Genomic DNA, 23,339 nt, shown 5'->3' on the forward strand with positions numbered 1-23,339 from the left:
GGCATTCTTCAAAGCTAAATGAAATCGAAAATTGGTTTGCTTTCATAACGTTGAAACAACGCGTTGATTTCAAGTTGATTTTCCGTTAGTTTTGAAAGAATGGCGCATCTGACGTTGGTTCAACGTTAATTCGATGAGCAAAACAATGTCAGATCAACGTTGTTTCGATGTCATATTTCCACGTTGATTCAATGTCAGTTTGCTATCTGGGCCACTACTCTTGCCAGGATGGACACATGTTCTCTGTTTGTTTAAAACTTAAACCACATCTTCCAGATTACAGTGTTTGTTAGAATATTAGTGCCTCACAGAACCTGTACAGTATGTGTCAAATATAAAATTAAATTACTTGTATCATTTGTGAAAAACATGTTAACTCCTCAATAACTACTTAAGCGTTACCTTGTCATCCCGCAGGAACTACTAGTGATGTGGCCCATTATTTTAAAGTGAAAAACATGTTAACTCCTAACTAACTACAAGCGTTACCTTGTGTAAACATTGCGGGATGACAAGGTAACGCTAGTTAGTTAGGAGTTAACATGTCATCCAGCAGGAACTACTAGTGATGTGGCCCATTATTTTAAAGTGAAAAACATGTTAACTCCTAACTAACTACAAGCGTTACCTTGTGTAAACATTGCGGGATGACAAGGTAACGCTTGTAGTTAGTTAGGAGTTAACATGTTATCCCGCAGGAACTACTAGTGATGTGGCCCATTATTTTAAAGTGAAAAACATGTTAACTCCTAACTAACTACAAGCGTTACCTTGTCATCCCGCAATGTTTACACAAGGTAACGCTTGTAGTTAGTTAGGAGTTAACATGTTTTTCACTTTAAAATAATGGGCCACATAACTAGTAGTTCCTGCGGGATGACAAGGTAACGCTTAAGTAGTTATTGAGGCGTTAACATGTTTTTCACAAATGATACAAGTTATTTAATTTTATATTTGCCACATACTGTACAGGTTCTGTGAGGCACTAATATTCTAACAAACACTGTAATCTGGAAGATGTGATTTTTCTGCTTATCGTAACATAAATGCAGCCAATTTCTTCATTAAAGATGCTAATTGTTTTTGACAAGTGAACATCAATGTTTATATTCATGTGCTAAAGAGAAGTCCTCCTTAGGCAGCTACTGTAACATAAAGTTATAGGTCTTTGGAGTCTGAGATATATGTGACTGACATTCAATAGAGCTCATAATAGTGAACTAATCCAATCATGAGAGTGTCAGCATCACTTCCTAATTATTTAAGATTTATTTTTAAAAACTGTCTTTATTAGTATTATTTATGTTTAAGTTTTAAATAAACAGAGAACATGCGTCCATCCTGGCAAGAGTAGTGGTCACAATCTCAACCTAGCTAATGTATTTGGGAGGATATATAAACTTCATAAACTGGTTTCCACAAAGAACCCATTTGAGGCACATGCTTCTGAAATGTTATGATCATGTTAAGAGTATAAAACCCTGACAATTGTTCACTTTTTAGACATGGTACTTTTGTGATTAGTAATTAATTGGTTATTATTTCTTAGTTCACAAGTAGTTCTCAATGAGGATATATTTCTGTAGTAACAATCAAATACCTACCAAGGAACTACCTTTGTACTAAATTACATATTACTTAATGCTTAGTTAATATTGCTTCCATATTAGTTAATAGTATTAAGTTCGGTGTTAATGCAGTACTACTGTAAGGAAGGACTTTCCTAAGACTGAATTTAGGAATTCGAAACTGCAGTAAAACAATAAAAACTCACTAATCTGTAAAAGAGATCAAAGGGACAGAGGGCACCACACAACTGGCCCAACCCGATATCTTCCCCCCCATGTTGTGGTTCTTGACTCTGCACAATATCTTCTCTCCTCCAGGGCTCATTCAGGCATTCAAATCTCACAAACCTCCTGCCTCCAGCTGTGTTATGCAAGGGCAAAATAAATACTTCTGCCGCGAGTGGTAAAATTGTTTCATTCCTGCAGCAGCAGAACAGGCAGAACAAGAAAACAACGCCTGTTCTTCTGTTGTGGGAGATGCCCCAATAAAGATTTGGGTGATAGGTGTTTATTGTTCTTTTGCTTGTGAATCTAAGGTTTTCCCTTTTCATGTTTGGTATCATTTTAAGTGTCTCAGTGCGATTGGTAAAATGGTCTTCATTTCATTACAGTTATTGGAAATAGGAGAAAGATTGAGAACTTAGGAGATTCCAGTTCTCCTCCAAGGGTGATGTCTTTTCAAGATATCTCCCCTCTCCCCCGAGACCAGGTGTTACCCCTTGGGGTATAGAGATGGACCCAAAACAAACTCTGAAAGCTATTGGTACAACCCTTTTGTTCTGGTCTGGGTATTTAAGGCTAGGTAACAGAGCAGTCTTCGGGAACCTGTAACCAGGAAAACCCCCATACAGTGCTGTGTCAGTGTTTTCCCGGTGGAAAGCACTCACACACTACTGTGTGTCTCTGTCAGGAATGCATTGCTTACTTTTAGAATCATCTTTGAGTAATTGATGTCATGTATTTACTATTTCTGAATTGGCTGTTAATTGCTTGGGTAATTGGCATGATACATTTTTTCCTGACAAATAAATGTTACATCTTGATTTACTCTGGAGTATTCTGACATCATTATTTTAGTAAATTATAGGAGGCTGGTGCTACTGCAAATCTTGCAGGATAGGTCAAACTAAAGGCGCAGATGTGAATGGAGCAGTAGGTAGGCACGTCCTTCTGAAGACCTTTTGATTTCTGTCTATCACTGATTTAGCAAGTTGTATGGAAGTTGCTAAAATAAACTACATTCTTTGTACGTGTGAGCAGTAGGCAACCGACTTAAGAAGTATTAGTTAACCCTGCACCCTCTGACTAAATACAGAACTGACAAGGTTTGTGTCCGTGAGAAACATGATCTGGCCACCGTGATCTCTGTGCGGCATCGGGTCCATAATGAACGAATAATTGAAAGTGTAAGAAACACAGACATATCAAAGATCTAAATTAAATTATAATCAATAGTTATGGTTATTTTCTAATAAGAAACACAATCTAAACTTGATCATCAGTAAAAATTGGAGTCAGATTAAGCGTAGAGCTAAAGCAATATTGAAACTAAATTCTAATAAATTAAGTGAACTCAACTGGAGCGCTGAAAAGACATACACGCATTATCCCTTCGCCCAGCCATTGGATTCCGTCCTTGGGCCAATGGGTGGACCTTACAAAGTGTTGACCCCGACGTGATCTCCAGATTGCGAGTGTCTTTTCAGCAAAATATTGGAACTTGCAACTAGTAAGAGGTTTGATCTCCTTCTCTTTCTCCAGCTGTTGTGGTAAGTCAATTCTTTTTGCCTTTTAGAAGTGTTGAGGGAACACGCAGACGCACCTCATATAGACACATTTGTAGAATGGGTCGGCATACCCAGTTAGACCGGAGAACGCAAAATCCGGTGGGGCTTGAGAATTAATGAAACCACATGCTAGGGACATGATAGCAGCAGCGTAGATGAGAAATGATATCCCTTGCTTTAACTTTAAATAACCCTTGTTTGCCCACGCAACAAGAGATGAAACCAAAATTGGAATAATTTCATTCAAATTTTATCCTGGTACTCAACAGAGGGATGTAAACTAAAAACTTAAAATTCTGAGGGTAAATATGTAATTTGATTATTTTGTGTGCTGCAACAAGATTGCAACATTGAAATAAGAAAATGATCATGCTGACTTGTGAAAAGGTCTTGTGTTGTGATTAGATGATCTAAAATGTAACAAGTAAAAATATCTCACTTGAATCATTTGTTTGCAAAATGTAAAGTTGGACTAAACAGTGCAATGAAATTTGAATATTTCAAAAGAAATGATCTGGGAAAATGACCTCTCAGTCCTAGAGAACAGCTGCCATACAGAAGTCCTAGTGACTGAAATTCAGAAGAATATGCAAACTGTTAAAACTAATGCATATAATGATTAGTGTGTCACTAAAAGGCTTGTAGCCAGGCCTGATAGTTTCACCCATGCACAGCTGGTTCTTGTCCCATGAGGGAAGTTAGACAAAGAATGAATTACATCAAATTAATCATTATTCTTTGAAAATTTTACAAGAATGCTAAAAAATGCATGACTGATGTCCCAAAATATGGTTTAAACAACACCATTTAAGGCACAGTCTTATAAAACATAGCTTTTAATTTGGTATTAAATCATACTTTGCAATCGCTGTGCTCTTGTATGTTTTCAGAGGTCTCAAAAGACACTGACAAAAGTAACAAGCCAAAAACAATGGCACCCTCAATCAGACCCCTTTGTCCAACCATTTTTTCATATTCAAATAGATTCTTAATAGAATGCAATTGATAAAATCTCGGCCTAAAACATAAGAATTGTGTCCAATTCTATATTTTATGCACAGAAATTTTTAAAGTGAGCAATGATTTGACCCATGGTTCTCAGTGCTTGCAGTGCATTGAATGTTTACCGTATCAGCAATAGCTTTACAGCTTAGTTTGTTGCTGTGCACACAATGCTCATGGCAGCACAACTGGAGCTGCAGGGCCAAATGCCTTCTAAAAGATCAGGGAGAAGATAACAAGTCAGTATGGACATTTACTCAGAAGAGACCCCAGAGACCAGCAAATAAAATTAGTTTTGATTTATACAATTTTCTAGAATATAAATTATATTATGACCAGATATAATATATGTTATACTAATGTCCAGGAATGGCTTTAATCTCTTGATGATTCAGCATTGGTTTAGAAGAAGAAAGGATGTTGAAGAAGAATGAAAAGAATCAGAATGTAGGAAGAGGGAATGTGCATGTAGGGAGTAAGATGGCAGGAACACTACTAGTGTTGAAATGGGGTGAAGAAGGAGACAATGGATGGTTAGAGAAAGGATTGTTAAGAAAGAAAACTGAAAAGAAAAAAATAGTGAGAAAGAACTTCTTAACCTTTTATTTGTGCAAGAATCTTTAATGAGGAAAATTACAATGTCCAGTATGTACCAACTAAAATGATCAACTTGATTGACATGTCTTGAAAGTCCATCCAAAGCCACAGGATAATATCATTTTGATCTAATAGATCTTTAACCCAGTAACAAGGGGAGATACAAGTTTTAATGTTCTCTTGCAACAAAACCACAAACAAAGTGGTGCAAGTGTTAAATTCCTCTCTGGGAACATCAGCTCACATGGGATCTGATCAGGGAATATATGTTACTGGACATATAAGGAAAGTTGTGTGAAATGTAATCATCAGGCATCTACTGTCCTTATGGACCTCAGAGATCTAAATGGTCAAGAGTTTGAATGGCACCATAAATTCTAAATGCCAAACAAACGAGCACAGCACCACACCTGGTGATCTAATTGCTCCGAACACAGATCTGGCTAGTGTAAATAAACAGCAGCATGTGAAGAGATTTCCCCAGCAGATATGGGTGTCCTACTGCTCACAACACAGCAGACTGTGTGAATTTAACTGCAATAGCAGTAAGTTCTGACCATTAACACTCAGTTTAATTGGCCTTTTCTTTGCAGAAACATGATCATGATCATGATACATGTTGTTGTAAACTAAAACAAATTTTCTTCTAATGGAATAAAATCTTAACAGATCAAAGCCATCAGTAACAACCTTCTGGCTTAGGCCATCAAAGAAATATTGAGATAGTACCATCTATTTGACTGAAGTTTGTGTAAAGGCTCAAGATTAAACTGTGATGTTCTCTCTAGGTCTATTCCCTTACAGGCTGACAACTGACTTTCTTCAGAACCAGATTCCACAAGGGTCTGGTCCTGCCTGCATCAAGCAGGACACACACAACTTGACATGTTGGAGATGGGTGGAGAAACTTCAAGGGGCTGCTCACAACTTATAACACTACGGATGTAGCTATACTCTATGTGGCCTCCCGGTGTAGCACCGGAACTAAATTATGCAACACAGATTATAATAATATAGACAACACCCATCTCCTATGCATAAACATACACAATACACCCCATGACTATGACAACCTTAGAACATCTCTACCTGGCATAGATCATAGGACTATTCAGGTCAAAATTATTCACATAATGCAAACAATACATCATTCACCTTCATACATATAGGACAAGGGAAATTATTTGAATAATTTCTTTCTAAACATTTTTACAGCAGTACAGTCTTGTCAACTTCCTGAATGTAAACGCTGTGATGTGCTAAGAACATGTGCATGGCTATAGTCACACATCAATTGCTTTAAATTCCACATTTAAAATCTAAGTGAGACCTGTTCATCAATGCAACTGGTCTTTGGACAAAATGTTGATGATCCAGTCGTTAGAGTTGTTGCAAACCAGGAGGGCCCCCTAGATTCCAACAAATGACTAATGCCAATAAAAAATATAAAAACAAATCTAAAATGCAGGCATTTCTATTGGTCAACTATACAATTCCCATCCAGACCTGCACTATTGAGTGTGACTTAGCCTGTACATCAAATGCACAGAGGATGATTTTAAAAGTTAAACTAGAGAGTTCAAATCTCTGTTCCGGTACATTTCATTCTCTAACTGAACATATTAAAACCTTAAGGTTCAATTGATGATTTGCACTTAAACAACTAATGCAGACAATTTTATAATTATGAAATTGTGTAGTTCCATGATTAATTATTTGATTTATTTTAATTATGCATACCGCTGGTAAATATACTAGTTATGTTGACGTTCTGATACACTTCCTTAATTTATCCAGACCCAATCTAAATTCCACAACCACATCACTGTGGTGGTGAAGAATTTGGTGATTAAATGAGACCTGGCCACTAAATATATGATTCTGAAAAAGAGACCTTATTTACCACTCGCACTTTTGACATGACTGCATCATGTCTTGCTTTTGTGTTCTTCTGTTTAACAACCTTTTCCCCAATTTGACAAGAACTACAAATGCATCATTGTTGAATTATTGCAGGGTCATTCTGATGCTGTTCAAGTGTCTCACACACAGTGGTGCATCGTCAGTGAGATGAACTCCTTCTCCTACGGAGGTCTGACCTGCCCTGCGAACCACACGTTCTGTTTGGAAGTAAAAGAGGACTTTTCAATGGCACAGATAAACATCCTGGGAAGGGTTCCAATGGACACTGATGTTTCTCCCTGGTGGGAGGACACCTTCTATGAACAAAGTACTCAAGCTCTGGTCAATACAATGGACTTGGTGCAAGAAATCATCTTACAGACCGAGTATCATCTGAACCAAGCTAAAGTGGAAGCAAATCTGGCGAGAAAGACTGCAGAAATCCTGTCCAGATCCTCGACCCGGTCAGCGAGGTATGCGTACACCTGGTGGGACTGGACGTTCCGTGGATGCGTCCTCGTCAGTGGAATAATCTTCTTCGTCACACTCTGCCGGTGCTGCTACTTCAGGTGCCTAATCCGCACAATGCGCACGTCGACGAACGTGGCCATCGCGCTCAGCCCTTTAAAGGTACCTGCGCTACGGAAACTGTAACCAGAAGCGGACTTAATAAAATTTTGGCCCCTCAGGAACTGATCTGAATCTGCCCCAAGGGGCCAGGGGTCGAAACTGTAAGGAAGGACTTTCCTAAGACTGAATTTAGGAATTCGAAACTGCAGTAAAACAATAAAAACTCACTAATCTGTAAAAGAGATCAAAGGGACAGAGGGCACCACACAACTGGCCCAACCCGATATCTTCCCCCCCCATGTTGTGGTTCTTGACTCTGCACAATATCTTCTCTCCTCCAGGGCTCATTCAGGCATTCAAATCTCACAAACCTCCTGCTTCCAGCTGTGTTATGCAAGGGCAAAATAAATACTTCTGGCGCGAGTGGTAAAATTGTTTCATTCCTGCAGCAGCAGAACAGGCAGAACAAGAAAACAACGCCTGTTCTTCTGTTGTGGGAGATGCCCCAATAAAGATTTGGGTGATAGGTGTTTATTGTTCTTTTGCTTGTGAATCTAAGGTTTTCCCTTTTCATGTTTGGTATCATTTTAAGTGTCTCAGTGCGATTGGTAAAATGGTCTTCATTTCATTACAGTTATTGGAAATAGGAGAAAGATTGAGAACTTAGGAGATTCCAGTTCTCCTCCAAGGGTGATGTCTTTTCAAGATATCTCCCCTCTCCCCCGAGACCAGGTGTTACCCCTTGGGGTATAGGGATGGACCCAAAACAAACTCTGAAAGCTATTGGTACAACCTGTCAGGACTGTGGTGCAGGCAGAGGAACGAGGAGTCCGGAGTAACGGTGAAGATAATATTTAATATATAAAACAGGCAGGAAGACAGGAACTCAGGTGCAACACATGCTAACATTAGACATCGACCGACAAAGACTGACTAAAACAGAGGGAACTAAATACACTGAAGAATCAAACATAATGAGGTGAAGACAGGTGAAACAGATGAACAGGACGCTGAACGGGAGGCTGATGAGGGAGTGAGTTCAGGTGTGCAGACAAGAGGATCATGGGAAGTGTAGTGCTGGAGACGCAGACAGGATGGTGCAGACGAAGGACTGTGACAGAACTCTCCCCTCCCGGGAGGCGTGACCTCACGCCGCATAACAGAGGAAGGAGGGGGGACGAACTGGGGGCGGGGCGTGGCCAGGGCGGAGCAGGCTGAGGGCGTGGCCAGGGCGGGGCAGGCTGAGGGCGTGGCCAGGGCGGGGCAGGCTGAGGGCGTGGCCAGGGCGGAGCAGGCTGAGGGCTTCCCCAGGGCGGAGCAGGCTGAGGGCTTCCCCAGGGCGGAGCAGGCTGAGGGCGAGACCAGGGCGGAGCAGGCTGAGGGCGTGGCCAGGGCGGAGCAGGCTGAGGGCGTGGCCAGGGCGGAGCAGGCTGAGGGCGTGGCCAGGGCGGAGCAGGCTGAGGGCGAGACCAGGGCGGAGCAGGCTGAGGGCGAGACCAGGGCGGAGCAGGCTGAGGGCGAGACCAGGGCGGAGCAGGCTGAGGGCGAGACCAGGGCGGAGCAGGCTGAGGGCGAGACCAGGGCGGAGCAGATGGAGGGCGGACCCCTGGTGGAGCCGATGGTAGTGGGGCTGACAACACCAGGGGGCCGACTGACAGGGGCGGAGCAGATGGGAGAGGAGACCAGGGTGTAGCTGAGGGACAGACGACATTGGGTGCTGAGGAGGGACCGAGGGACCATGGTGACACCGTAGGCTCTGGTGACTGAAGTGACGACAGGGGCACAGAGGGACACGGTGAGGTCAGAGGGCGTGAGGGCTGACGGGTGACTGGAGGGAGTGAGGAGTCCAACTGAACCGAAGGGGTGACAAACCGGGGCGGAGCCAAAGGAAGGAAGTCCATAGGTGAGGGGAGGATGACGAGGGAGTGAAGGGAATCCGGAGGACCGAGGGAGCCTGGCCGAGCTGGTGGACTGAGGGGCCATGGAGGAGCTGAGGGAGGTAGGAGCCATGGGGGAGCTGATGGGACAGAGGGCCGAGGAAGTGTCCATGTGGAGGCGGTGCGAGGCGAAAACCGGGGATCCACAGACCAAACTGGTTTCGGGGAGCTGAAGGGCAGGAGAGAAGATGGAGGACAGATGAGAGGAGGCGGGAGAGGGAGGCTGGGTGGGATCCTGGTCTCAGGCTCTGGCTGGACGGTCTCGGGCTCTGGCTGGACGGTCTCGGGCTCGGGGTGGACGGTCTCGGGCTCGGGGTGGACGGTCTCGGGCTCGGGCTGGACGGTCTCGGGCTCGGGGTGGACGGTCTCGGGCTCGGGGTGGACGGTCTCGGGCTCGGGGTGGACGGTCTCGGGCTCGGGGTGGACGGTCTCGGGCTCGGGGTGGACGGTCTCGGGCTCTGGCTGGACGGTCTCGGGCTCGGGCTGGACGGTCTCTGGCGCGGGCTGGACGGTCTCTGGCGCGGGCTGGACGGTCTCTGGCGCGGGCTGGACGGTCTCTGGCGCGGGCTGGACGGTCTCTGGCGCGGGCTGGACGGTCTCTGGCGCGGGCTGGACGGTCTCTGGCGCGGGCTGGACGGTCTCTGGCGCGGGCTGGACGGTCTCTGGCGCGGGCTGGACGGTCTCTGGCGCGGGCTGGACGGTCTCGGGCTCTGGCTGGACGGTCTCAGGCGCAGGCTGGACGGTCTCAGGCGCAGGCTGGACGGTCTCAGGCGCAGGCTGGACGGTCTCTGGAGCGGGCTGGACGGTCTCTGGAGCGGGCTGGACGGTCTCTGGAGCGGGCTGGACGGTCTCTGGGGCGGGCTGGACGGTCTCTGGGGCGGGCTGGACGGTCTCTGGCTGGACAGGGCTGGGCGGAACCAGCGATGAGGAAACCTTGGGCGTTGGCTGAACATGTGAAGGACTCGAGCAAGTGGTCATGGCTGGAGATGGTGGTTGAGCGACGATGTCATCAACCTCACCAACGGTGAAGGTTGAGCCGCTCGACCACAGCACATGATCCAGGTACTCAGCGAAGGTCCCTGGATACTCCGCTGCTGGAGCTTGCTGGTACAGATACTCATCCAACCCACCCCAAAACACCGACTTAAGAACCGTATCTGTCCAGCTTACCCCGTTGGCGAGTTCCAGAAACTTAGTAATATAATCCTCCAGAGGGATCCCGTCCTGAAAACAATGGACCAAAAGGTCGGCTGGGTTGACGTGGAAGCGATCAGCTTCCATGCTTTTAGTGGTCGGTCGATCTGTCAGGACTGTGGTGCAGGCAGAGGAACGAGGAGTCCGGAGTAACGGTGAAGATAATATTTAATATATAAAACAGGCAGGAAGACAGGAACTCAGGTGCAACACATGCTAACATTAGACATTGACCGACAAAGACTGACTAAAACAGAGGGAACTAAATACACTGAAGAATCAAACATAATGAGGTGAAGACAGGTGAAACAGATGAACAGGACGCTGAACGGGAGGCTGATGAGGGAGTGAGTTCAGGTGTGCAGACAAGAGGATCATGGGAAGTGTAGTGCTGGAGACGCAGACAGGATGGTGCAGACGAAGGACTGTGACACAACCCTTTTGTTCTGGTCTGGGTATTTAAGGCTAGGTAACAGAGCAGTTTTCGGGAACCTGTAACCAGGAAAAACCCCATACAGTGCTGTGTCAGTGTTTTCCCGGTGGAAAGCACTCACACACTACTGTGTGTCTCTGTCAGGAATGCATTGCTTACTTTTAGAATCATCTTTGAGTAATTGATGTCATGTATTTACTATTTCTGAATTGGCTGTTAATTGCTTGGGTAATTGGCATGATACATTTTTTCCTGACAAATAAATGTTACATCTTGATTTACTCTGGAGTATTCTGACGTCATTATTTTAGTAAATTATAGGAGGCTGGTGCTACCGCAAATCTTGCAGGATAGGTCAAACTAAAGGCGCAGATGTGAATGGAGCAGTAGGTAGGCACGTCCTTCTGTAGACCTTTTGATTTCTGTCTATCACTGATTTAGCAAGTTGTATGGAAGTTGCTAAAATAAACTACATTCTTTGTACGTGTGAGCAGTAGGCAACCGACTTAAGAAGTATTAGTTAACCCTGCACCCTCTGACTAAATACAGAACTGACAAGGTTTGTGTCCGTGAGAAACACGATCTGGCCACCGTGATCTCTGTGCAGCATCGGGTCCATAATGAACGAATAATTGAAAGTGTAAGAAACACAGACATATCAAAGATCTAAATTAAATTATAATCAATAGTTATGGTTATTTTCTAATAAGAAACACAATCTAAACTTGATCATCAGTAAAAATTGGAGTCAGATTAAGCATAGAGCTAAAGCAATATTGAAACTAAATTCTAATAAATTAAGTGAACTCAACTGGAGAAAATGAAAGACATACACGCATTATCCCTTCGCCCAGCCATTGGATTCCGTCCTTGGGCCAATGGGTGGACCTTACACTACCTATTACTTCCTGCATAGCTACTTGTTAACTACTGACCATTATTTTAAAGTGTTACCCATTTATCTTCAGAGGGGAAATTGATTCTAGTGGTCTACACATATCCATGTAAATGAGTGAAGTAGAAATATGATCACTTCACTTGAAAATGAGTCCCCGGGGAAATAATCCCCATGGCAACAACAATCAATACTTTATCATTGCTTTTCACCTAGAGATACATCACAGGAAAGTTCGCTGCACTACTTTAAAGTCTCTTTAGAGAGTCTGAAACTGATGCTTTTCGGTTTTACTACAAGCATGGTTAAATCATTTAGCCCATTTACAAATCAAGTAAAACAGCCCTAGTACATTTCTGCGAACTCAGTGATTTTACTCAAAAGCATGATGTGTTGAGAATGCAATGCAGATCCTATATGAGAACATTTCTCATACAATATCATTTTATGTTCACGTGATCACATTGGAGAACCCTTCAAATTCAGTGTTCAAATGTGTGACAGTGGTGATATTTGGTATTATGGAATGGCAATAGAACGAAGAAAATTAAAGGGCACCTATTATGCCCATTTTTACAAGATGTAATATTGGTCTCTGGTGTCCCTAGAATGTATTTGTGAAGTTTCAGCTCAAAATACCCCACAGTTAATTTATTATAACCATTTGAAATTTTTTTTAGTCATTTTTTTTAGTCATTTAGTCAATAGTCATTTTGGGGCCTGCTTAAAAATGAGCTGTTTCGGGGGTATACGGCTTTAAATGCAAATGAGCTGCATATGCCCGCCGTGCCTTTGGATGAGGGCGTAACTTGATACCAATGGCAGTCGGTACTGAGAGAGTGAGAGAAACCGCTGTTTTGAATGTCATTCAGCATACGTTTGAATCGGAATATATAAATAGTATGAAGAGACTCCGGCAGAATAAACACAAATGAGAATGGACCAGTACGTCTCGGTATGGTTATTTGATACATTTATGTACTTATAGTGTTGTAATCGCGTCCCCTTTGAAATGATGGGCATGTGCAACACACACACACACAGACACACACAAACACTAAAGCTGGCACATTTTTTTTTAAAATTACATACACATACTGTGAAGTTTGCTACTACAAGCGAAATTACATTTATGAGGGACCTGTGGCGTCATGTTTACTTGTCATACAGGTGCTTCCGTGGCAAATGTGAGGAGATGGCTAACTTACAGAACAAGAACATATATGCAGTATTTAATACAATATCTTTAAATAAACGTGTGGTTGCACACTATACAAACAAAGTTTAAATTATATAGCCTACACAGACATCCTACGACAACAACAACTTTAGACACATTTGTTGTTGAATTGGCTGACATTGACTGAAAAGACTATTTGCTCAAAAATCATAAAATACACTTACTGTTACTGGATGTGACGGTGGATCGCAAACAGTAGATGACAATCCACAGTTGAGAATTAACTTTTAAGCTACAACAACAGGATTAACCCATGACAGAACATTTATGTTTCCAAGAGACATTACCGGCTGTCGTTGAAAAAATGGAGGATGTACAGATTACCGAGGGCGGGGTCTATGCCACAACCACACTGTCAATCAAACCCCTTTCTCACTTTCTACGTCACAAAGAGCTGGATCTCAGAACAGCTCGTTCTGAGACAGTGCATATGATTTATTGAGACTGTAAAAAAAAACACTGGGTGGATTTTTATCATTCTAGGGTGGTTTTGCTCACACACTGCCAACACACATTTATGTTCAAACACCATGTAAAAGTGAATTTTCCATAATAGGTGCCCTTTAAGATCCCAGACAGGTTTTAATGGTATCCACAGGCAAATCTAAACATAGACATGCAAACAGAAGCATAACTGATGTCACCGGACACCAAACTGGTATATACAGATGGTGGTGATGGTGATTGAGTGCATAATTAGTATTAGTGACAATAGTATAGTATTAACTGGATAGTATACTGAACAAAATTAGTGTCAGTAACAACAAATGAGTGACGAAGGCAGAAGATGACGAAACATAAGGAGTCCAAACGAATGTGATGGTGACAGAATGCCCCCTACCGGTAGACGTGACCATGAAGAAGAGGTCAAGAGGATGAGGGGATGGTTAAGGGGCCTGCAGAAGGGATGGTGAAGACGGATGGCGATGGGATATGGCACAGACATACAGGAGGAGGCCCTGGAGGTGGATGGACGACCAGGAGGAGGATGAACCACCAAGTCCAGGGTGGTGATGGAGTGAGCCAAGGGTTGACCTTGAGCAGGGTATGATGGTTCATTTAGGCCACAGCCAAGGAAGTGCCCCACAGTGGCTTTGATGTAGGGAGAAGCCATGGAGGAACACTGATGTAGGTCACAATGCGGATGACCAGAGGCAATGACGGTGAGGATGGAGCCCACCGTGCAGCCGAAGTGGTGGAGAGATGGTGAAGATCTTGGTGGCCACGACGGAGCCACAGTGACGACCTCTCGAGATAGAGGAGGGGATCCAGAGGTCTGAGGGATAGTTGGAATGACGATTGAGGCAGAGCCTAAGGTAGGATGGCTACGTTGTGCGCCGAGGCTAGAGGTGGAGCCCAGGAAGAGATGGCTCTCGACAGGTCCAAAGTGGTGCAACGCTACTGGAGGCATAGGTGGTACCAAGGGACTGAAGGGAAACAGTGATAATTGGGTGGCACAGATGGCTGAAGGCTGTGGAAAAGACTTGAAACCAATGCAGAAAAAAAATATAAAAATAGAGCATTCGAAATAGTCTGGCTGGGAGGAGCTAGCAGGTCTGAAGATGAAGACTCTGATTCAGGTGGGATCAAAGTGGGCAGGGAATCATCCTCCCCAAATACAAAACAAGTGTCCATTCTCAATTCCCACACCTTGAAATCCAACAACACTCCCTTTGCGATGGGCCCGGGTCATCTTATACGTCACATTATTCACCTTCACGCTATCTGCGGTGGGTTCAGGCCTTCGATCCTTATCGTCTGGGTAGTTTTGGATGGGGAGTGGGGCAGCATCCTCAACTGTGAAAGCTGATCCGCAGGACACCAGCACCCACTTCACATATGTTGCGAATCTTCCTCAAAATACCTCCCCTGACAACTGTACATGTGTGGTGGAGTTGAGATCAACACACAGGAACATGCAGTCATCCAGGAACGTGGTTTGATGGGTGAGATCTAAAAACTCTCTCAAGTGAGGGTTCTCCCTGCTCAAAGCACAAAAGTGTCACTGCTCGAAAGTCCATGGTGCAAGAAGGGGTGATAACAGAAAAAAAAACCTACTGAACACGAAAAAAGAAAAGAGAACTTTTAGACATGTCACAATTTATTTAGTTTGGTCCGGTGTTCTGTCACAGGGCTGGTTGTTTAAGCTCACAACGAAGAAGATGAAGATCAAAGACAGGCTTTAATAGTATCCACAGAGATAGAGGAGGGGATCCTGCGGAACGGCTGCGGATCCGCTCAGGAATGGTGGCGGAGTCAATAGATTTCCATTAAAGTCAATGTGTGCATTTTCACTGACTGCGTATCAGCTGCGTTCCGACTCCGTCCCAGCTCCAGGGACCGCAGCCCTCCAGAGAAGATACACAGAATTTATATTTTTGCCAGATGCCGGAGAGCGCCGCAGGAAGTCGAACACAGAAACAAAACCAAAACATTATTGTCACTCATAAGTAGCCCAAAATTTAAACCACACCAATTTTGTTTTATATGCTTTTTCCTTTTCCAAAAAAAACAATAGTTTAGTACAATAGTAACAAAACTTTATTTATACAACCTACTACTTTCCCAATACATTCAAAAAGTAAATTCATACGTAAATTCATGATATCGTGACAGATATCGTGTGTCCTCGTGACTTCAGCTGTCAGTCATGGCCGCAGCTGTTCCACAACAAATCCGGATCTGGTAGGTATTTAAGGACGGCGGAGCATGGATCCGACACGCAGCGGAGCCAATCCGCAGCCGTTCTGCAGTTGGTGGACATCCGGGGTAAAGGCGGCTCAAAACTATGAGCACGAGGCTAGGATTACCTATATTAAAGCCGCCTTTCCACTGCACACGAAATTCGCATACGATTGTCGCATTTCGCCCCCTAGTGTCAGTCGCAAGGAACTTTGAAACTGGTTGTGAAGCAACTGTTAGGCCGCCTTCACACTGGCAGTTGAAATCCTCTCCGATACGACTCCGAAACGACCGGAAGTCATTCATTTCCTATGGAGATTCGCAGGCCGCATGTGAATGGGTCCGACCAAGTGTGGTGCGAAGAAAATCGTGTCCGTTGGTCATCCGGATGCGTTCAAAAAATTTAACTCTTGCGAAAGCTACAGACGGTTCCTATCCGACAATTCCAGCTAATACTGATAAACAAACCTGAATTCTTAACATTAGTAAAATAAATAATGATTTTATAACGATAAGTTGTCATGTCATTTTTTTATTTTCATGACTTTCTAACGTTATTAGGGCAGTTAAAGGGATAGTTCACTTTGAAATTAATTTGTGGTACGTTTTAGCTTACCTCTAGGGCATCTTTGTTTCCACAGTATTTTCAATTTTGATATTTTTAGGTCAAACCGTTCTTGTCTGTCAGTCATATAATGGAGGTATATGGGGTCCACCTCAAAGAGCATAAACAGAGAAGTCCAAATTAAACATGATTTAATGACTCATAAATGTGAGTACACATTGATGGCCTAAGACATGAAACGAGTGGTTTGTGTGAGAAAACGAACAGTATTTATATCGTTTTTACCTCTTGTTACCACAGCCACAAAGCGCCCGTGCCTTCAGATCACTGTGGTGTTATGTTACATTACTGATAACAAAAATCTGTTTGTTTTTTTTATTTATTTAAATAAAATATAAATTCCTGGAATGTAGGCCTACTGGTTTTCACTATAAATTATATGAAGTCTATTTGATGTAATGTTTTCATCTGGAAGACGTATTTTTAAGAGTGTTTGCTCATCTGCAATACGTCTATAGGACGTTTCCTGTCAGATGTCGGAAAATTGACATCTTCTAATAGACGTTAAGAAGATGTCTTTAAGATGTAATGATTTAGAATGCATGTGTAACCCAGTGAGGGTTATCATTAAGTACCTTAACCGTCATTTACTGATAAAAAAAGGTATTAATAAGTTTTATGATTCAGATGGGTTCATTTGATATATAGGTCCTGCTCCTTTAAGAGTTATGTTAAACGATAAAGTTTGATTGGGATGTAGATGCTAAAACGTGTCTTTACCCAGCATGTTTGTTCTTTTATTGGTGATTGGTTATTTTTGGATTTATCCCCGCCTCTGTGAAATGGGAAAAAGATCTGATTGGAGAGGGAGAGGGGAAGAAAAAAAAAAAAAAGAAGAACGGGAAAAGAGTTGACATCAAGTTTGACTCGATTAAGATTTGTTTTTTCTTTGCTTGTGTTATACGAGGCACTAGAGTTTAAATTAAGAATTAAGGGTGAGCTGAGCCTGTTTCCCAGCGCAGCACTGAGACTGAGACTGATTATTGAGACTGAGAAAACAGACTTAACTCAGGTGATCAGTTGATTTATTTTGGCTTATTCGAGTGAAGAGGCATTTTGTTGTTTTCCCGGCCACAACGCTCCCCAGCAACGTTACAGGCCTGCAACGGGGTGGGTTGTTTTGACTGGTATTTGTGTGTGTGGGCCCACGCTTTTAACTGTTGTTCTGTTATGTTCCATACCTCTTGTTGGTGGTTTCGAAACTGTTAATACGACCTAAGAGTACTGTGTGATACTGATCGTACCCAAGTACATTTATCTGTTTTTTTTTTTTTCTGTTTATTTCTAAGTGTAATTGAATATATTTTAGGGTGAAATTAATTTAATTTCTTCATATATATTTTCGGAGACTTTGTGAGGTACTCAACAGGTATTTGTGAGAGGTATTATCATCTGTGATATACATTTCTGTCCTTTGATAATTCAATCCAGGGTTTATTAATAGTCTATTCATTTATTTTGTTCATTTTCCCTTTTTTCTGTTTAATAAATCCTATTGTTAACTTCTTTAACCTTACATTTGTATTGATTTAGGGTTTTCTCTGTTGGGTTAATTGCTATTTAAATATTAGACATTTTCCAAAGAATATAATTATATTTAAGATGAGTACAGTAGCTAGGGTGACCACCTGCTAATAAGCCCAAGGGGGGACAAGGGGTATGTTTCTGAGGGACAATGTGGGACACTGCTTGGCGCGGCGGTGCCCCCATCCCACGGGAAGACTCTGATAGTGGTTTACCCCTATCTAGAATTGTTACTATTGCCTTACTGTTTGTACATGAATAATTGTTAAAAAAAAAAAAAAAAAAAAAAAAAAACACATACCTTAGCACATACATTAATAATGCCCTATTCCCTAAACATCTGTAATTGCTGATATATTCTCATGAATAGGCCAACCAATGTGTATTTTTTTTTCTAAATAAAATGAATATTTTGAACATTCAATGAATTGACAGATGCACTTCCACTTACGATTTACTTTAGCTATTTAATTTGATTTATTTTTCATTACAATTAATTCACTTTAAATAAATAAAAATATAAAATTATAGGATTAACAGGAATTATAGTTCCTCAACACCACAGGAACAGTTTTAAAAAAGTCGAAAAAAAGTCTAAACTCACAACTCCAGAGGTTCACGGAACGACAAGGTGTGCTGTCATGACAACAATGAAAAAGTTGACATCAACCTAGTCAGCAGGTCACGTGGGAGTGGCAACCAGTCTTGGGGATATGTCTATGGTCTTGGGGAAGTTCTCACTTTCTGAACTAGTTCAAAGTTTAGTTCACACATTTTAAAATTAACTAGTTCAGTTCAAAGTTTGCACAGAAATGTAAGATTGTTCCCATCTTCACCGACCTCGTTATAAAATCCGTTTAAATTATCATATGACGCCTTTGTCGACGGCGGCCGCGGTGCGACACTGGTGGCTTGTGTTGCCAGATTGGGTGTTTTTTTTCGCTACATATTAAGCCCTGTTCACGTTGAGGTTTAGCCGGGCTTTCGCCTGGAAGGCTCTATAGAAATCTGGCACCCCATTGAACGAAGTTAAACTGAGAGAGCGTGCGTTCACAGACACCAGAATGAACGAGTTCACACGTTAATGAGGACAGGCAGTAAAACAATACGTTCAGTTCACCCACAATATGAACGAGCTCATGAACGTGAACGAGTTCAGGCACAACGTTTGGCTGCCTGGGTCTCGAGGATATAGACTGACCGACTTTTTTTTTTTTTTTTTTTTTTTTGAGCAAGCATTGATTATGCGTGACACGGTCTCAATTTGCGGGACGCATGAATTGGGCTTCAAACGCTGTGCGCGCACGCGCTACGCGGGACTGGTGGTCACCCTAAAGGCCAATTTATACTTCTGCGTAGGGTGCGCGCAGTAGGTACGGCGTAGCATACGCACAGACGCGTCCCATACCGCGTACCCTTCGCCGTCGCCTGACGCGCACCTCCTCAAAAATGTAACTACACGTCGCGACGACGCGGACCGCAAGATCGGTGATTGGTCGGCTTGGTAGCATCGCATTTCCTCCTACGCATTTCCGCACGTACCTTCTCACGCATTTCCACCACTGTCTATGATTTCCACACGTTTCATCTCCTCCGAAGTCTTCTCTCATTTCTGCCTTTCAGTTTTAGTAATTTCACTAAAGTGAACTGTTTTTCCACCTTAATAAGCTCCAACTCCAACATGATCAGCTCTCTTTCAGTCGCTATTGCTCGTAGTAACCTAGCCGCGAGGAATCTAAACACAGTGGAACATTAAAACTCTTCCGCCGCCAACTAGCGTTTCAGAGCAGTACTGCAGAGCAACCAAGACCTGAACGCAGAAGTATAAATGCTCACAACGGCGTCGCCTACGTGCGTAGCCAACGCCGTACACTACGGCGTACCCTCGACGCAGAAGTATAAATTGGCCTTAACAGTAGCCAGCTAGGGTAATAGGAGGGACATTATTATAAAGTCGAGAGACATTTTCAGAACCTGGGTGCTCCGCCCTATTAATGGTCACGGGTAGGGGGCGCTACACATGTTAAACTGACATCTTCTAAACATCTGTTTGACATCTGACAGGAAACGTCCTATAGACATATTGCAGATGAGCAAACACTCTTAAAAATAAGTCTTTCAGATGTAAACATCACATCAAATAGACTTGTGCTATCTGGGATAATATATAATAATTCACATATTTTACTTGCAAATATCACTACTTAAAATCACAACCTTGTGCTGATGAAAGAGTAAATCTGAGAGACAATCTAAATTTTGAATATTTCACACAAGGAGCTAAAACCTTACAGTTGATGAAATATTAATGGGTGTCATGATTTTAAATTTTGGTACAGCTTGTTCCAGACAAGCTGAAACCTTACTACTGACTTTTTTATTTATTTATTTTTTGAAAGCCCTCTAATCTGTACGGATTCTCTCAAAAGACTTTCTCTTTCCCATTCGCTCTGATTATGATGTGCGTGATGGAAAGATTACGCTGCTCTGTGTCGCTCCATCTTCCTCACATGCTGCAGCTGCCTTATAGGGATTCTCACCAGACATATGGTCAGATCAGGGTCATCTCGCTTGTACTTTGGCGCCCAGCTTACCATTTGAAAATACCATCGGTGAAAGTGTCATGCAAAACACCACCCCGACACCACCAAACACAAAACCTAATTGCTATGAATGCCAAATTATTATTCTCCCCAGTGAATCCACTTATTTTGCAGTTTGAAGACCTTGGGCCTGTCTGTACTTATCATCATTTCTTTCTCCAGAAGAACAGAGGGCCATTTGCCCAGTTCTCACCCTTACAGAATGATTCATGAAAGTCTGAAAACATGCCTTGCTGGGGGACAAGGTCAATCAGCCACTCTTCTGCCACCATCTGTCAATTTCACTATCACGTACCGCTAAAGGCCACCATTCTTGTTGGCAGTTCTCCTCTCTCTTGGTGTGTGTGTGTGCATTGTGCACATAAATGCTTGTATGGACACAAGCATGGGCAGCAAAAACATCAAATTAAATCTCCTTGGAGAAGATTATCACAAATGACATCAGCAGGAGTCACTGAGCTCTATAGAGCCAAATTCATTCCAATTCAGCAAATGATCAGAAAACCGCCTTTCCATCAAATAAAAACATGTCACAACACTATATATGCACCTACAAATGTGCTACAAGCAGATTCAGTAGTTGACAGGTTGCAGATTCAGTAGTTGACAGGGTGCATGCCTGTACACACACATAATTTTAATTTTTAACTTCATTAACTTTGATTGGTCTTATAGAGAGAAGATTCTATCCACTACCCCTCATGTAAACCTTTTTTTTGCATTTTTATATTGTCACTAAGATATTATTTAGTATGTTTATTGAATTTTTTTTTTCTGGTTAATACCCACAACATTGGTAAAACCTGATCCACACACACACACACACACACACACACACACACACACGCACACACACACACACACACACACACACACACACACACACACAGTCATGGCAACAAATCACAGGTACAAGAGAATACCTTCAATATGGCTCAAGACAGTAAAAGCAGAATCTCATGAGGAACAAATAGAAAACACACAAAATACAACATTTACATAACTATTTTTCAATTCACCCAAATTCAGTAATGCTTTCTGAATGCATTTATTGTGACAACCTATAGGGAATCTGAGAAAAATTAAGGGACACCCCGCATCCCTCTACCTCATTCCAGCGGACGTGCATCCCAGAGTCTGTCCAAAACTGTCTGTTACGGAATGTGGCCAGTGAAAAATGCATCACTGGATGCTGAGATCATTTTAAGTGCAGGATCCTTCCACCCTGCTGTTCAGTCTGTCTGCAGAGCGGATTATACAGCCAGCATGCAAAAGGGAGAACGCTGCCGTATCTCTTACCTTTCACCGCCCTTGCGTGTTTGAGAGTGTTTCCGCTTTCATGGACAGACCCTCGGCATCTATGTGGTGATTCCTTCTACACTAGCCCAGTGTGTCTCGGTTCTTCGTTACCTCCCCTCTTCTCTCTCTCTCTCTCTCTCTCTCTCTCTCTCTCTCTCTCTCTCACATACAATCTTCAGCCCTCCCTCTTCAATCTCTTGCTCTATCACCATCCCCCCACTGGTCCTCTTCCTATCTCTCCTCTAATGATGCTTGCTGTGATATGGCAGGAGCTGATCAGCAGCGCCTGATTCTGGACTCAGTAGAAAAACCTGGTGTTCATAATCAGAGATGTAAAGAGAACCTGAACACACTTGAGTAAAAGTACAGATACCTTAAAGGGTCATGAAACCGCAAACCACATTTTCTGAGATTATAACAGAGGTATGCGTGTTGAACACCATTGAAGACAATGTTAGCATCTGTTAGATTTAATAATAAGGTTAAAATGGTTAAATTTGAGTTTTTTTCCGCTTTTTTCGTCTTCCGGGTTTATAATCTTCATTGTAGCGGGTGACGTGGCAGTGCACTGCACAGTGCGTTGATGACTCATCGGTGTTATCCTATGAGAAGACACGGCCTCTTAATTATTCATGACACCACGTGGATCTTTCCAACGACAGACATGACAAACTGTGATATCGCGTAGTAACGTTAGATGAGAGAGGCAATCATGGGACGCAAACTATTTGTTTTCATGGTGCAAAGTCCAAGTGCGTTGAATATGTTCCCCGCGATGCTGCCAGGGCTAGACTCTGGCTCTGGACGGTTGGTTTGCCATCAAACACGGACACGTCTAAACCTGATCCAACCTATAGTGTGTGCCGCGAACATTTTCGCAAGAGAGCTGCGACAAGTGGAGAATGATGGACTTCGCCTTGTTGACAACCAATCCAAGTTGCGTCTTGCGAGTGATGCGGTATCCCGAGGACTTTCTATCACTTCAAAGGTGTGTGTGTGTGTGTGTGTGTGTGTAAAATGAGAAGTCATTTATTATGAGGGTTCAGATGGCGCGTAGACTATGCACTTTCTTTTACTGTCTATGTGCACGGAACGATTTTTTTAAGCGGAAAATTAATAATTTTTTTTCTGAAATGTATTTATAGTGTCTATATAAACCACTATATATTTTATAATGACATTATAAATATACATGTAGCCTACATTAATATGTTTTAATTAGAATTACGATTACTGTCTAATATTTGTAGTAGGACATTCAGTTACTTTTGAAAGGACGATAATAAAGTGTCAGTGTATTTCATAAGACTTTAACTTTGCCAGCTATATAAAAATATAGCATTTCCTCACGTTTTACCATTGCTTTTTAGAGACAGTCGAAATGCATGGGAGAGTGACAGTGATGGTCATACAACACCCACTCCCTCCCTTCTTCTCACAGCTAGCCACACCCATTTCAGTTGCATTTTTCAAAAAGATTT

General features: G+C 42.6%; 1 protein-coding gene across 6 annotated transcripts in view; it reads right to left on the reverse strand.

Annotated features, from left to right (window-relative positions):
* Positions 1-22,007, reverse strand: part of mpp3b (MAGUK p55 scaffold protein 3b) — a 113,584-nt gene extending 91,577 nt beyond the window's left edge. For 3 of the 6 annotated variants that reach the window (XM_089121877.1, XM_089121878.1, XM_089121876.1), the window contains exon 1: positions 21,859-22,006. The gene's annotated coding sequence lies outside the window, so the exon portion shown is untranslated. Of the gene's footprint in view, positions 1-21,667; positions 21,755-21,858 lie in introns of those variants that run through there. The other 3 variants (XM_089121875.1, XM_089121873.1, XM_089121874.1) reach the window with 2 other exon arrangements.
* Positions 22,008-23,339: the final 1,332 nt, after the last annotated feature.

This window comes from Pimephales promelas, chromosome 17 (assembly GCF_988280905.1).
Source record: "Pimephales promelas chromosome 17, fPimPro1.hap1.1, whole genome shotgun sequence".
Taxonomy (NCBI): Eukaryota; Metazoa; Chordata; class Actinopteri; order Cypriniformes; family Leuciscidae; genus Pimephales; species Pimephales promelas.